The sequence below is a fragment of the Pelodiscus sinensis genome, chromosome 12, assembly GCF_052426305.1.
Source record: "Pelodiscus sinensis isolate ZL-2025 chromosome 12, ASM5242630v1, whole genome shotgun sequence".
NCBI lineage: Eukaryota > Metazoa > Chordata > Testudines > Trionychidae > Pelodiscus > Pelodiscus sinensis.
In genome coordinates this window covers 45,211,131-45,224,635 of record NC_143063.1, presented here as the reverse complement: position 1 = coordinate 45,224,635, position 13,505 = coordinate 45,211,131, and the positions used below count along the sequence as shown (strand labels likewise).

General features: G+C 48.7%; 1 long non-coding RNA gene across 1 annotated transcript; it reads right to left on the bottom strand.

The window, feature by feature from the left end:
* Positions 1-6,622: 6,622 nt before the first annotated feature.
* Positions 6,623-9,049, bottom strand: LOC112543760 (uncharacterized). Its single transcript, XR_003086981.2, has 3 exons — positions 8,862-9,049; positions 8,365-8,442; positions 6,623-7,028 (listed from the first exon to the last, which is right to left on the bottom strand). It is a non-coding gene; the product is annotated as an uncharacterized LOC112543760 (long non-coding RNA).
* Positions 9,050-13,505: the final 4,456 nt, after the last annotated feature.

Sequence of the window (13,505 nt, the reverse complement as noted above, 5' to 3'; positions counted from 1 at the left end):
ACTTCCCTTGGCAATGAGTTCCACAGTCTGATTGCAGATTGTATGAAGCTATTTCATTTCACTGAGTTTAGTTTTCTCACCTTTTTATTTCATTGGGTGTCTGCTTAGTTCTTGTGGTATGAGGAAAAAACAGTAGTGCCTTATCTCCCTTCTCTAGATCAGTCATATATTTTTATCATGCCCCCTCTTTTTCTTCTTTCTAAGGGCAGGGCTATGCTACAGGGGCAGGTCGATCTAAATTATGCAATCTGTGTTACATTAGTAGCATAAATCAAATTAATGTACCTTAGATCTACTTACTGCAGGGTCTACACTATTGGAGAAGGTGTCAACAGAAAAAACTATCCAATCAGCTCCCCTTACTCATCACGTTCTGCTGAAGTACCAGAGTTGACAAGAGAGTGATCGGCAGTCAATTTAGTGGGTCTTTATTAGACTCAATAAATTGACTGCTGGTGGATTGATTGCTGCAGCATCAATCCACACCACAGTGGAGACAAGCCTTAAGGTAACAATCCCAACCTTGTCAATCTTCTCCATTTTTGTTGCCCTTCTCTATCCTTTTCCAAGTCTACAATGTCCTTTTGGAGATGGGACGAGCAGTACCACATATGGCATGCAGATAGGGCCATGCCACTGATTTAGATAAAGGAATTTGATTCCTTGCACAGTCTCTCGTGTGACCATGGCTGCCCATTGAACTCCATTCAGCTGCCTACAATTTCCCCTCGGTTCCTTTCTTAAGTTGACACAGTTAAGGAAGAACTCTGTAAAGCATATACATAGTTTACATTTTTCATTTCAAATTTGCATTCCTTTGCATCTATTGAACTTCATCTGCATTGATGGTCCTGTAACCTAAATAACAGTCATCTGCAAATTTCGCTACCTTGCTATTCTCTCTATATCCCCTCTCCAGATGATTAACCAACCAACCCGGTAGTATGATCCTTCAGGCATCCACTATAAATCTTTTTTGCCAGGAAGACAACTGACCTTTTGCTATTCTTCACTTACAGTGCGTCTACACAGCACCCAAAACTCGAAATAAGATACGCAATTTGCACTACACAAATTGTGTATCTTATTTTGATTGTGTTTCAAAATAGCTTATTTCGAAATTTGGCACATGTACACAGTGCCAAATTTCAAAATAACGGGCTATTTTGACACATCCCTTAAACCTCGTGGAATGAGGGTTACAGGGATGCCAAAATAGCACGCCCGCTATTTCAAAATTTATTTCAAAATAACGGGAGCGTTTAAAAGTGTTTAAAATAGCCCTGCTGTCTAGACGTACCCTTACTGGCCAGTGTTTGATTCATAACAATGTAACTTCTTTAGATTCCAGCTCTTGTGCAGGACCTTGTCAAAAGCCTTTTTGGAAGTCTAAATAATTAATACTAAACTCCTGACAAAGCAAAGCAGTTTAGCATGACTCCACAGCCAGCTAATCCTGCAGTACTTCTGCTGAGAATATGTCTGATAGATGTCAGCGGTACTGACTGGCAGCTGGGTATATGCAACTGTGCAGTTTGCTGTTTTAGACAGTAATAGCAGGAGACAAACCCAACTTCTGATCTGGTTTTAGGCCAAATGCTGTGGTTTTCCATTGAGCAAAACTCCCACTGATGTGAATAGCAGTTTTGCCTGATCAAGAGCACAAAATCTGACCCTTTTGCAAGAAAGGCAGTCAGCAGGCCTTGATTACCACAGTGGTGGCATCATTTCCAAACAGTTTCTTTTTTTCTCATCATCATGAGGATACCATGCTATTTGCTTTCACATTTCCAGTCACTGGTAGACCTCCATTACTTTATTTTCACAGGAAAACAGACCCACCGATGTAGAGAAATGCCCTGTTTCTATCACTCTCATTTAAGAACTTCATAGCAACAGAATCATTCACCTCCTTTTGCTATGAATGTCGCGAGAACACATGTCTTGCAAGGTACTTTCCAATGCTAACACGTCACCAGAAAGAAACCCCAACATGAATTAGTACCAGACCCAAATAGCAAGAAATAGGGGGAACATTACTGTTTCATCAAAGTTCTTGCTACACTTTATCTTTATATAGCTCATTGGCAATGCACTGACTGAGTAGTTTACTTTTTAATTGTCATTTTAAAACACGGTGTTGCTGCTTTTTTTGAAATAACTCTTGTCCCCAGAGACTCCTGCGGCTAAGCTGTAATCTCCCTCATGCCAGGATTACTCCAGAGGGACTCTATTTATGTCCCTTAGGGCATGCAATGAAACCCAGACTTTGCCTCACTGCACGCAATGAGACCAGTGTCTGTCCTCCTAACTCCAAGGCCTGCGGATTCCATAGCAACATGATTTTGCAAATCTAATGCATTGGGAGGCCCAAGACAACATGGCGGCGTACTGTTGAGGCAGACATGAAGAGAATGAATTACAACTGGGACATATTGGAGAAAATGGCCAAAGACAGACAAAAATGGAGACGCCTTCGTCACTGCCCAACACGCCAGCAGGTGTAATGGGCAGGGCTTGACAAATCCGCTTATCTACTTGCCCGTGACGAGTAGATTTTAGCCGGTCGCCCCGTTCACCGGCGGTTTGTGCATGCGCAGTGCAGGTCTCGTGCATGCTCAGTGTGGGGCTGGCAAGTGGTTTTTGCCATGGTTTGTCGAGCCCTGGTCATAGGCATTAACTAATGCAGTGGTCCCCAGTGGTGCCCGCGGGCGCCATGTGCCCCCTGGGGGATTTCTGTGCGCCCGCTGAAACATCTGGGCTGGCCCCGCCCCCGGCGCGCAGCACATGCATGGTGCCGGCTCCAGGCACGGGACGCAGGGGCGCCCCCCCCCCCCGGGCGCGCGGCACATGTGCAGTGCCGGCCCGGGGCGCGTGGGCGGCCCCAGCCCCGGCCCCAGGGCACATGCGCGGTGCCGACCGCGGGCGCACGGCTCGTGGGTGGCCCCGCCCCCGGGTGCCCGGCACGTGAGTGGCTCTGCCCCCAGGCGCACGGCAGCCACGCAACGTTGGGGACCACTGAACTAATGCATTTAAAAATGAAGACACCCAGCCTTTTCATAAAGCCAAATTTGATGAAAGCAGGGGTGGGGAACCTTTTTTAGGGTTAGGGGCCGCTGACGCACAGAAAAATCAGCCGGGGAGCACAAAAGTGAGAAGGAAAATCCCCCCAAACAGAACAAAACGAAACGAAAAACAAACAAACAAACCAACTAGCTCTCACTGACCCCTGTCTGAGAAGCAGAAAGACACTCCCTCCATTCCCCTCAGACACCAGAGCCCAGGGGGGCCTGGGCTAGTAGATTTTGTGTGCGCCAGCCCTGAGGGGGGATACAGAGGGAGAGGCTAGAGCACCAGTGCGGGTTTCCCACTGCTGGGTGGAGGAGAGCCCTGAGCCTCGTGGGCTGGATCCAGGCATGCTTGGGCCCTGGCTTTAGGTTCCTCACCCCTGGATTAAGGAATATGAGGATGACAGAGAAAATTCAGCTCTTCTGGTTCGCACAAGGGTGCAGCATGCGCGTAAAAAGTCCCCTTCGATCACTTTGCATCTTCAAGACCCAAAAGGGCAGAAAGCCCCAAAAGGGGTGACTTACAAAAAGGAAAATATTCCAAAACGTCCTGCAGGGGAACTGGGGGCAAAGCAAAAGCAGCAAACCCAAAGCCTGAGGCAGGCTCGAGCCAGCAAACATGGAAGCGGAGCAGCAACGGCGGGATCGGTGTTACCAAGCGGAGGGGAGAAGGCGGCGGGGAGCGGCTAGGTGAGCCAGACAGAGCTGAGCCCAGGTCATGCTGAGACACTGCTGTGGGCAGTCACATGGTCTGTGGGATTGGAACGCAGCAACAACAGGAACAATCTGTAGGAGAGGAACTTGGGATGAGCCCAACTTCTCTAAAAGTATAAAAAGACCCTGGGCCGCAACTCTATCCAACTGCATGTCTCCCCCCGCCCCTCCGCCGCTGCTGCCCTCTCTGACCGTTGATGTGATCCTGACATTGTGCAATAAACCCCTCTGCACTTGGCATCCCCTCTTCAGGCCCCCCCTTCCCTCACAGGGAAGGAAACACAACCACACCGATGTGCGATGTGCGTGGGCCCTTTGCAAGAAACAAATACTTTGCTGCTGCCTTTCTGGAGAGGTCAGTTAAACCCTTCCCGCATCGCACAGGATAGTGATGGATAGAGACAGAGGGGAAATAAAAGTCAGGGGGGGAGGGAAGGGGGACAGATTCCTCTTAGCAGGGCCACCCTTAGAATTTACAGGGCTGTACGCAGTACTATTAAACTGGTATCCAATGGGAGCCCGGAGTGCAGGGGTGGGGTGGGGTGGGGTGGGGTGGGGGAAGCAGAGGTGATTTTATCATCATCAACAACCCACCAATGAAATAGTTTTAAAGCACATTTTTAAACTAAGGTCCTGTAGACTCACACAGTCAATTCAGAAACAGACAGGATATGTCTGGGGTTGGTAAATCCCTGTCCAAGGGCGTCATTACCACTTGAATGGCTCATTCACAGGTGCAGTGTTCTGCTAATAGCTCTGGCAGGCTGTGTCATTTTTAACAGTTTTAGACCAGTGTTTCTCAACCTTTTTTAATAAAGTACCCCTTTAAAAAAATTATAAGTACCCTCCGTACCTACAGTGTTCGGACACACAATTCTTTTTCTACCATTGCAACGTAATTGTTTAAACAAATAAATTGTAGGCAGGAGGGCAATGAAAATTTTGGGTGCAAAAAAGTACAAAAATAATAAAATGCTGTAAAACTTAAAACAAAAATTCAGTTTTCTCCAAATTTCAGTTGCGTTGATGGACCCTCCCCCCCAGACTTCTCTCGAGTACTCTTAAGGGTACTCGTACCACTGGTTGAGAAACACTGAACTAGATCCTCTCTGGAATAAGCAGAGCTCCAGAACAGGCATAGAAAGAGGCAGAGGGTGGGCATTAAGACCCAGCGGTGCCCCAAATTTTCAGGTCCCTACGCAGATGCATGTTCTGCATATGACTAAGGATGACCCTGCCAGCCTTTTAAGATAAACCTAGGAGAAATCTGTCTGTAATAAAGCCTGCCCATAGGAACCAAAGGATGTAGCTTATGAGCACTCTTGTGGAGTCTGCAGTTTCACTGTGCTCAAACAATAAATGGTGCAGTTACTGCCCAGCAAAGCAACAAAAGTGACTTTTTAAGTCATCCACATAAATGCCGTTACACCTATTGCTTTTCAGGAAGAACGGCATTGCGCAAGAGGGTTTTTCTTGCACAAGAAGGGGCAGTGTAGACACTCCTTCTTGCGCAAGAGCCTCTTCTGAAAAAAAAGGTGGCTCATTAGGTATGCAAATGAGGCTCGGCGATATTCCACACTTAGCCTCATTTGCATATTACTCGTGCAAGAAGCCACGAGCGTACACATAGCCCTAGTGTGGTTCACTGTCCCATGCAGTGGCACTTAGCAACAGATGAGAACAAGACAACCTCTACAGCATGGCTTCAGAACCAGCTGGCTTTCTGCTCAAAGGATAGAGGTGTCTACACTGACGTCCCAGGTTCAAAACTGCCCTGTGGAAGAATGAGCTATTTTTAAGGACTCAGCAGTAGGGTGTTGAGAAAGCAAAGTAGGCCCATGAGAGGAACTCAGCTCATTATCAGGCTGCTACTGATCCTTCTGTGATTGATGTATTTGGTACCGCACTGGTATGGTGATAGACAGATACATGGATAGAAAACATTCATGTAAATCAGCGATGGGTCACCCAGGCTAGTGGGTAGGCCTCATGAGTGGCCCTCCATCTCAGTGAGCGGCAAGATGGCTGTCATGGGACCGTCTCCCGGGATAGGGTAGTTTTGCTAACTGCTTGCGTACCCAAAATTTGTAGGATGTGCTGATTGAGCAGCGCAGTGACTGGGTGCAGAGGGAGAGCACGGCTCTCCCAGCCAATGTTGTCTGCTATCACCACCCATCTCACTTCTTGTGTGTCACTTTAGTAACACTGGTAAGAAAAGCAATGCAGACTGAAACCAGCGGGATCTGGCAACCCTGCGTGTGGGCAACAGTAAACAAAATGTCTTGTGGGCCACGCACAGGACCCCGATGGGCCACATGTAGCCTGTAGGCCACACAGTTTGCCCACCACTGATGTAAATGAAAGAACATTTGGAAGTCCACTCAAGCTTTTTGTTCAGTTAGGAGGATGTGTGGTGCAGTACGTAAGTCTTAGAGCTAATGCCCACTGATTTCAACAGAGCTTTAGCTACTATAGATAAGAACATAAGAATGACCACATTGGGTCAGACCAAATGTCCAGCTATCCCCGTATCCCGTCTGCCAACAGTGGCCAATGCCAGGTGCCACCGGAGGGAATAAACAGAACAGGGGACAATCATCGAGCGATCCCTCCCCTGTCACCCATTTCCAGTTTCGGACAAACAGCGGCTAGGGACACCATCCCTACCCATCCTGGCTAATTGCCATGAATTTATCTAGCTCTTTTTGGAGCCTTGTTAAAATCCTGGTCCTCACAACCTCCTCTGGCAAGGAGTTCCACAGGTTGACTGTGTGCTGCATGAAGAAATACTTTCTTTGGTTCGTTTTAAACCTGCTACCTATTCATTTCATTTGGCGACTCCTATTGCTTGTGTTATGGGATCAAGTAAATAATTTTTCCTTATTCACTTTCTCCACACCGGTCATGATTTTATAGACCTCTATCCTATCTCCCCTTCAGTCTCCTCTTTTTTAAGCTGAAAAGCCGCAGTCTTTTAAATATCTTCTCATATGGCATCTGTTCCAAACCCTTCATCATTTTTGTTGCCCTTTGTGGAACATTTTCCAAGGCCAAGATACCTTTTGTACTTATCTTTATATTTAACTCTTTAGAGAGTGGTTCATTATTTTCAGCTCTAAAAATGATTATAATTGAACTAATTCAACTGAGAGTCATTTAAATGATGAAGGCCAGTCCCTCCGCTGGTGTTACATCCTTGTTTCTCTGACCACAGTGGAACAACATCAGCTTATTCCTTGTGAGGATCTGTAGAAAAAAATACACCTGCCTCAGAAATTTCAGAGGAACTAGTTCATCCACAAATCTCGGTCATATGCTCAAGCATTGGAAAGCCACCTATTGAATCACTTCTTGAAGCAGATATTTGGTTTGGGAAGACACCAGAGCTGTATGAAAGCTTCATAATAAAAGCAAAGTGTTTTGTTACAAGCTAGGAAAGAATCTGGTATTTTTCGGTAGCCTTTCAGCCATCTTGGAGGAGTTTCAAAGGACCCTATGTCGATTGATGAGTTTGCACAGGAAGCTCCCTAAACAGCATGATTTACCTTCGGATTTTTGTTGGTGTGAACTTTGAGATTGAGGGCTGTTTCTTCCCACGTGTGTGTGGTGTGTTCAGAAGGTGGCTCAAACGTAGAATTTAAAGCAACAGAACTTGGAAGTGAAAACCTACCGTGTCGATGTTGCCTCAAATTGTGCTGGGGGAAACCAGAGCTTCTAGCCCATCAGGGGACCTTGGTGATTGAACCTGTCACACCTACATCTAGGCAGGGAGAGAAGGGGACCATAACGATACTGATCCTCGGAGACTTTACAATACGGCTGTGTCTAGACTGGCCAGTTTTTCCGGAAAATCAGCCGCTTTTCTGGAAAAACTTGCCAGCTGTCTACACTGTCCGCTTGAATTTCCGCAAAAGCACTGACTTCCTACTGTAAGAAATCAGTGCTTCTTGTGGAAATTCTACTCTGCTCCCGTTCGGGCAAAAGTCCCTTTTGTGCAAAGCTTTTGTGCAAAAGGGCCAGTGTAGACAGCTGAGATTTGTTTTGCGCAAAAAAGCTCTGATTGCGAAAATGGCGATCGGGGCTTTTTTGCGGAAAAGCGCGTCTAGATTGGCACGGACGCTTTTCTGCAAAAAGTGCATTTGCAGAAAAGCATCCGTGCCAATTTAGACACTCTGTTCCAAAAATGCTTTTAACGGAAAACTTTTCCGTTAAAAGCATTTCCGGAAACTCATGCCAGTCTAGACGTAGCCCAGCAGTTTACTGTGGTCCGGACAGCGGTTTCTAAAATTGCACCCAAAGGCCACTAGTGCTCTCAGTTTGGAGGATGAACTAATACAGCAGTTGAATAAATATGCACCTTAGGGGAGCATGCACTTACAAAAATTGCCAAAAGCAATCTGGTCGTAAGGCAATTGCGGGTGGGATGTTATGACATTTCTATTCATTCTACTGACAGTGAGTCATCTCAGACGCTAGGAGGAGAGATTCCAAGAAGTTTAGTTTACATCTATAAACAGATTCTTGCAATGGGTGAGACGGAGAGTGGAAAGAGAGGGAAGTGGGTAGAAGAGAAACAACATACGTGCATGGACAGAGCTAGGCTCCAGCTGGGTGGACTCAGAGATGAACAGCCTCAACGTCAGCACCTGGACTAGTCTCTCTCAAATGGAAGAGAGGAAACGATCAGGGAAGAGAAAGATTCCATTCTCAACAATGAATGCCCATGGGTGGTGGGTGAAGATAGGGCTAGGGAGGCAAGCCCCAAGCCCCGCCCCGCCTGCCCAGGCCCCATCCTTATGGGAACCAAGCCACTCCTCCTCCTGACACCACAGGGAGGTGGAACAGTGTGTGGATCCAACCTCCTTCCGCCACCCTGGGGATGGAGAAGGGTGTACAGTCCCAGCCTCCCTAACCCCAGAGCATGGGGAGGGCGGGCACGTGGGGGAAGCAACATTTTGGGGGGGAGTATGGGTGGGTCCAGGCTGGTGGTTGGGAAAGGCAACGCCTGCCCCTATGAATGCCCATTTTGCTTAGAACTACTAACCCATTCTGAGCAGTGGGGACAAAGCAGATATTTACTGGGAGTGGTGGGGATTAAATTCTAGATCCTGTCAGATGCTGGCAGGGTCCCCATGCCAGTCCTTGCTTGCCCTCCCCTTGCAGCAAGCCTGGGCCTCCTCGGCAGGGGAGTCTTCCCTTACTCCTGCCGTAGGTGCACTGGTACAGCCAGGAGTAAAGTTCTTAGGGGACTCCCCTGCATGCTGCTGATGTCATAGAGGGGCAAATTCACTGTGGGCCAGGTCACAACACCATTGTGGTACGGCCAGGCCCGCCCAGCAGCTCTGCAGCCTGGGGAGCTTTGAGCAAGAGCAAACGCCTGTGTGGGATGGAGTGGGGTGGGGTGGGGTGGGGTGGGGAGGGGGGAGATATTCCCCAGCTTCCCTGTTCCTCCACAACTGGAGCCATTGATCCGAAGTGGCTTGGCTGGGCTGGGCTGGGCATGAGGCAGATGTGTGGGAGGGGGGAAAAAGGAACCTTACCCTTGAGTATAGGCTGGTGGCATTCCATGGAAGTGACTCCAGTTCAGTGGTCCACAACGCGGTGCCCGCGGGCGCCATGGCGCCTGCCGAAACATCTGGGCTGGCCCCACCCCCGGGCATGGCCCCTGCCCCAGGCGTGCAGCACATGCATAGTGCCGGCCATGGGTGCAGGGTGCGTGGGCGGCTCTTGCCTCGGGCACGCGGCACATGCATGGTGCCGGTCCTGGGCTCAGGGCGCGTGGCGCATGCGTGGCCCCACCGCCAGAAGCGCGGCACATGAGTGGCCCCGTCCCTGGGCGCCCGGCAACCACGAAAGGTTGGGGACCACTGCTCTAGTTCATAGGCTGGTCAGCCTTTAGGAGGAGAGAATTGGGGGACTGAGGTCACCCTGTGTCTTCCGGTCCTGCCCCAGCCCTCTCCATGCCCCATGCCCCTCAGAGTGCTGACTGACTAGGATCCTCTGCTGCTGGGATGGAGTAAATTCTGACCCCCCAGGGCATCGTTTCTACTGCCCTGGAATCCACCCACACACAGGAGTGACTCAACAATGTCAAAAAAAATTGCAACTTAAGGGTGACTGGGAGTGAAAACAAGCACTTTTGGCTAATGACTGGATGGCTGAAGTGCTCTTTGTTTTTCCTTTTATTTTCATTTCTAATGTCAGCTCCTAGGGGTCAACAACCGGTTATCAGGCAAAAAGCGCTGAGACCAGATAATCTTTTCTTGGTTATTCATGTTTTTCCCTGTAACGCTGGTGACACCTCACCATAGCTGGGGCAGTGGTGTAGCGGGGTGTTATGCACCCGGGAGCGGTGAGGGGAACGGGGGAGGGACAAAGTCAAAACTGTGCTGAACTGCGCAGCGGGGGTGGCAGCATCTCCTGAGCCAGGGGCGCTAGGCTCCCGGGCAGGCCTTTGAAGTGCCCATTCCCGCTGCCCGGTCCTGCTTCAGCGGCTTGTCTGCAGGGAGCAAGTGGCCCGGAAGCTAAATTGGTGCCCCCTTGTGTGGCTCCGGGGGGCAACTGCCTCCCGCCCTCCTCTGCCATGTTACTGAGCTTGGGGGAGGGGAGCATGAGTATTGCCAAACTAACGTGTTCAAAAATCACCTGTCAGGCCCCTCAGCAAGGGTGGGCAGTAAGTGGCCCACGGGCCAGACGTGGTTAGCTCCTGGTGGGCCACTAGACACTTTACTTACTTGAGCGTCCGCTGTTCTCTGCCAATGGGAGCTGCAGCTCCCATTGGCTGGAAACGGCAAACTGTGGCCAATGGGAGCTGCGAGTGGCTCCACCTGCAGAGACATCTGGTGGCCCCTCAGGGGCTAACCTTAGCGAACTGTGTCCAGCCTATAGTCCACTTATTACTTCCCCTTCCCCTAAAGGGATCCAGGACATTGGCCTTAAAATCATGAGATTTTAACTCCCTCCCCCAACAAGCTGGAATCTCTTTATTTGCCTTCTGAACTTCCGGGGTTCGTGAGGTCAAACGTTCCTCTGCAATCACCGGAGCTAGTTTTTAATGAACCTGAAAGCTGAGATTCGGATGTAATCATAAGGCACTGGAAACTGGGGCTTTAAGAACAACCTCAAGGCTTGGGTCTCATTAACTGGGCATGTCACGTTCTGGTGGGCAACTCTCCTTTCCTATCATTTTATAGATTTCTTAAGATGGCGGAGTGTTATTATTATTAGCATAACTCTGTATTTGCACTGCAGGAGCCAAGGACTGGAGTCCCTACTGTGCCAGGCGCTTCGCAAACACATAGGAAGAGATGATCTGTGTTCTTAACCAACCAACCTAAACACTATATTCCATGCCAACTTATCTGCTGCTATTTAGATCTCATACACCCATGTGTGTCAACGAGGGGCCATTAATTATCTCTTTAAGCCATATTCTTGGCCCAGGTAAAGACACAGGGACAAATTGTGTTCTCAGCTACACCTGACAAATGACTCCTGATTTATTGAGTGCATGAACTTTTTTGTTTAAATAAAACAAGCCCACAGGCCTGTGTGTGCCACAGAAGGCTAGCTTCCCATGTTGTTTCCTTTAACTGCTGAGCTGACTATTTGACCCTTGCTGGGCAGCGTAGTGAGCAAAGTCCTGTAGAATTGTATTTGATTTCCGCTTGGAGGCCTAAAGTGTGATGAACTCACGGGTCTCCTGTTGTGAGTGGGCAGATGTTTGTATCTCACAATCATTGCCACACTTAGGAGCAATGTTCCCTCTAATTTTTTTCCATCCATGTGCAAAATACATTTTGTTATGTGCACCGAGGCATGTGAAGATGGGCACCACTAATAGAAACACATGCTAGCAACTGTGGGCACTGTGCTAATCAGCTGAATGGCATTTTGAATCTCTTCTGGGCAGCCACCCAAGCGCTCAGCTGACCGGGAGCACTGCCTGGGAGCACGGAGCCCAGACTAAGCGAACTCTTGCTCTCACTGCATCAGGAGGCCCTGGCAAGGCATGACACACTGCAGAAGCAGCATGAGAGAAGCCCACCCTGCCTCTTTCTGGGCTATGCTTCTTCCATGGATCAGCAGAGGACTTAGCTCTGCAAGGCTGTCGCTGTGGCATCAAATTCCCCAGAGAAAGAGGTTTCAATGGCTGTGAGGTTTGTGCTGCAGTAGCCCAGTGCTACGTTCAGTGCACATCAAGGGGCTCCACTCAGGGCACGTGAGAAGAGGCAGAGTACAGGTGGCTTTTTGCCTCACGTCTTGAACCAAGGGATGCAAGGGATGCGGCAGAAACTCCTAGTATACCGTAGTTCCATCATACACAAGGTTTATAGTTCGGTTCATTGGTTCTCTGCTGCATGGACGGAGTAAATTGATCCCCTGCGGCACCATTTCTACTGCCTTGGGATCCTCCCACAAGCAGGAGAGACTGAGCGAGGTAAAAAATTTGCCACATTTCTGTCTCCATGTCCTGGAATGAGCAGGGGGTCTGCAACTTTACAATAATAGTGAGTTCAACTGTAAAAGCATGTGGAGGTTCCTGTGATGTCACAGTAACCTGGGACAAATGCTGAAGGGAAAAGGGGGTCTGAAAGACAATCGGAGCAAGCAAAAAGGCATTGCTGTAACTCAAGGGCTATGCTAAGTTCACGCCTGGCAAACCAGGAAAGTGTGGGACTGGGAACAAGTGTACCCCACTGGCGTATCGGAAACTAGGCCTAAATGGCAGACAAAACCATGAGGGGGAATGAGCTATTCTACCTGTTGGGGTCCTTACAGAAATAGACTTTAGGAGAAAAATAGGTTACTAGTGTGAGCTTCACCATTGTGGATGCCTTCAGTAGGGGTAGGGAACCTAAGGGAACAGGGGCCAGATGTGGCCCCCCGGCTTGCCTGGATCTGGCCCCCAAGGCTCAGGACTCCCCTTCAGCACTGGGGAGCCCATGCTGGTGCTCCCCTTCCCCCTCCCCCGCTGCCCACGAGGCTGGCGCCCACAGAATCTACTAGCCTGGGCCCCCTTAGGCTTTGGTGTGTGAGGGGAATGTGGGGAGTGTCTTTTTCCTCTCTCAGGGTACGTCTACACTGCAACCCTATTTTGAAATAACTAGCACTATTCCGAAATAATTTAGTCTGCATCTTACACAGCAGGCAGTTATTTCGAAATAGTGCCAAAATACTGTTAAGCTGGAGGACTTCTTACTCCGACTCCTGTAACCCTCATTGTACGAGGAATAAGGGAAGTCGGAAGAAGAGTGCTCTATTTCAAAATAAGTGCTGTGCAGACGCTCCCTTTTTCGAAATAAGATATGCAATTAACGTATCTCAAAAAAGATATACTGGCATTGGAAAAGGGTTAGAAAAGGGCAACAAAAATGATTAGGGGTTTGGAATGGGTTCCATATGAAGAAAGATTAAAAAGGCTTGGACTTTTCAGTTTAGAAAAGAGGATACTCAGGGGGGGATATGATAGACGTCCATAAAATCATGACCAGTGTGGAAAATGCGAATAAGGGAAAATTATTTACATATTCCTACAATATAAGAACTAGGGGTCACCAAATAAAATTATTAGGCAGTAGGTTTAAAACAAGCAGAAGGAAGTTTTTCTTCATTCAGCGCACAGTCAATCTGTGGAACTCCTTGCCAGAGGAATTTGACGGAGTTCAAAGGGGAGCTAGATAGGTTCATGGAGGTTAGGTCCATCAATGGCTATTAGCCAGG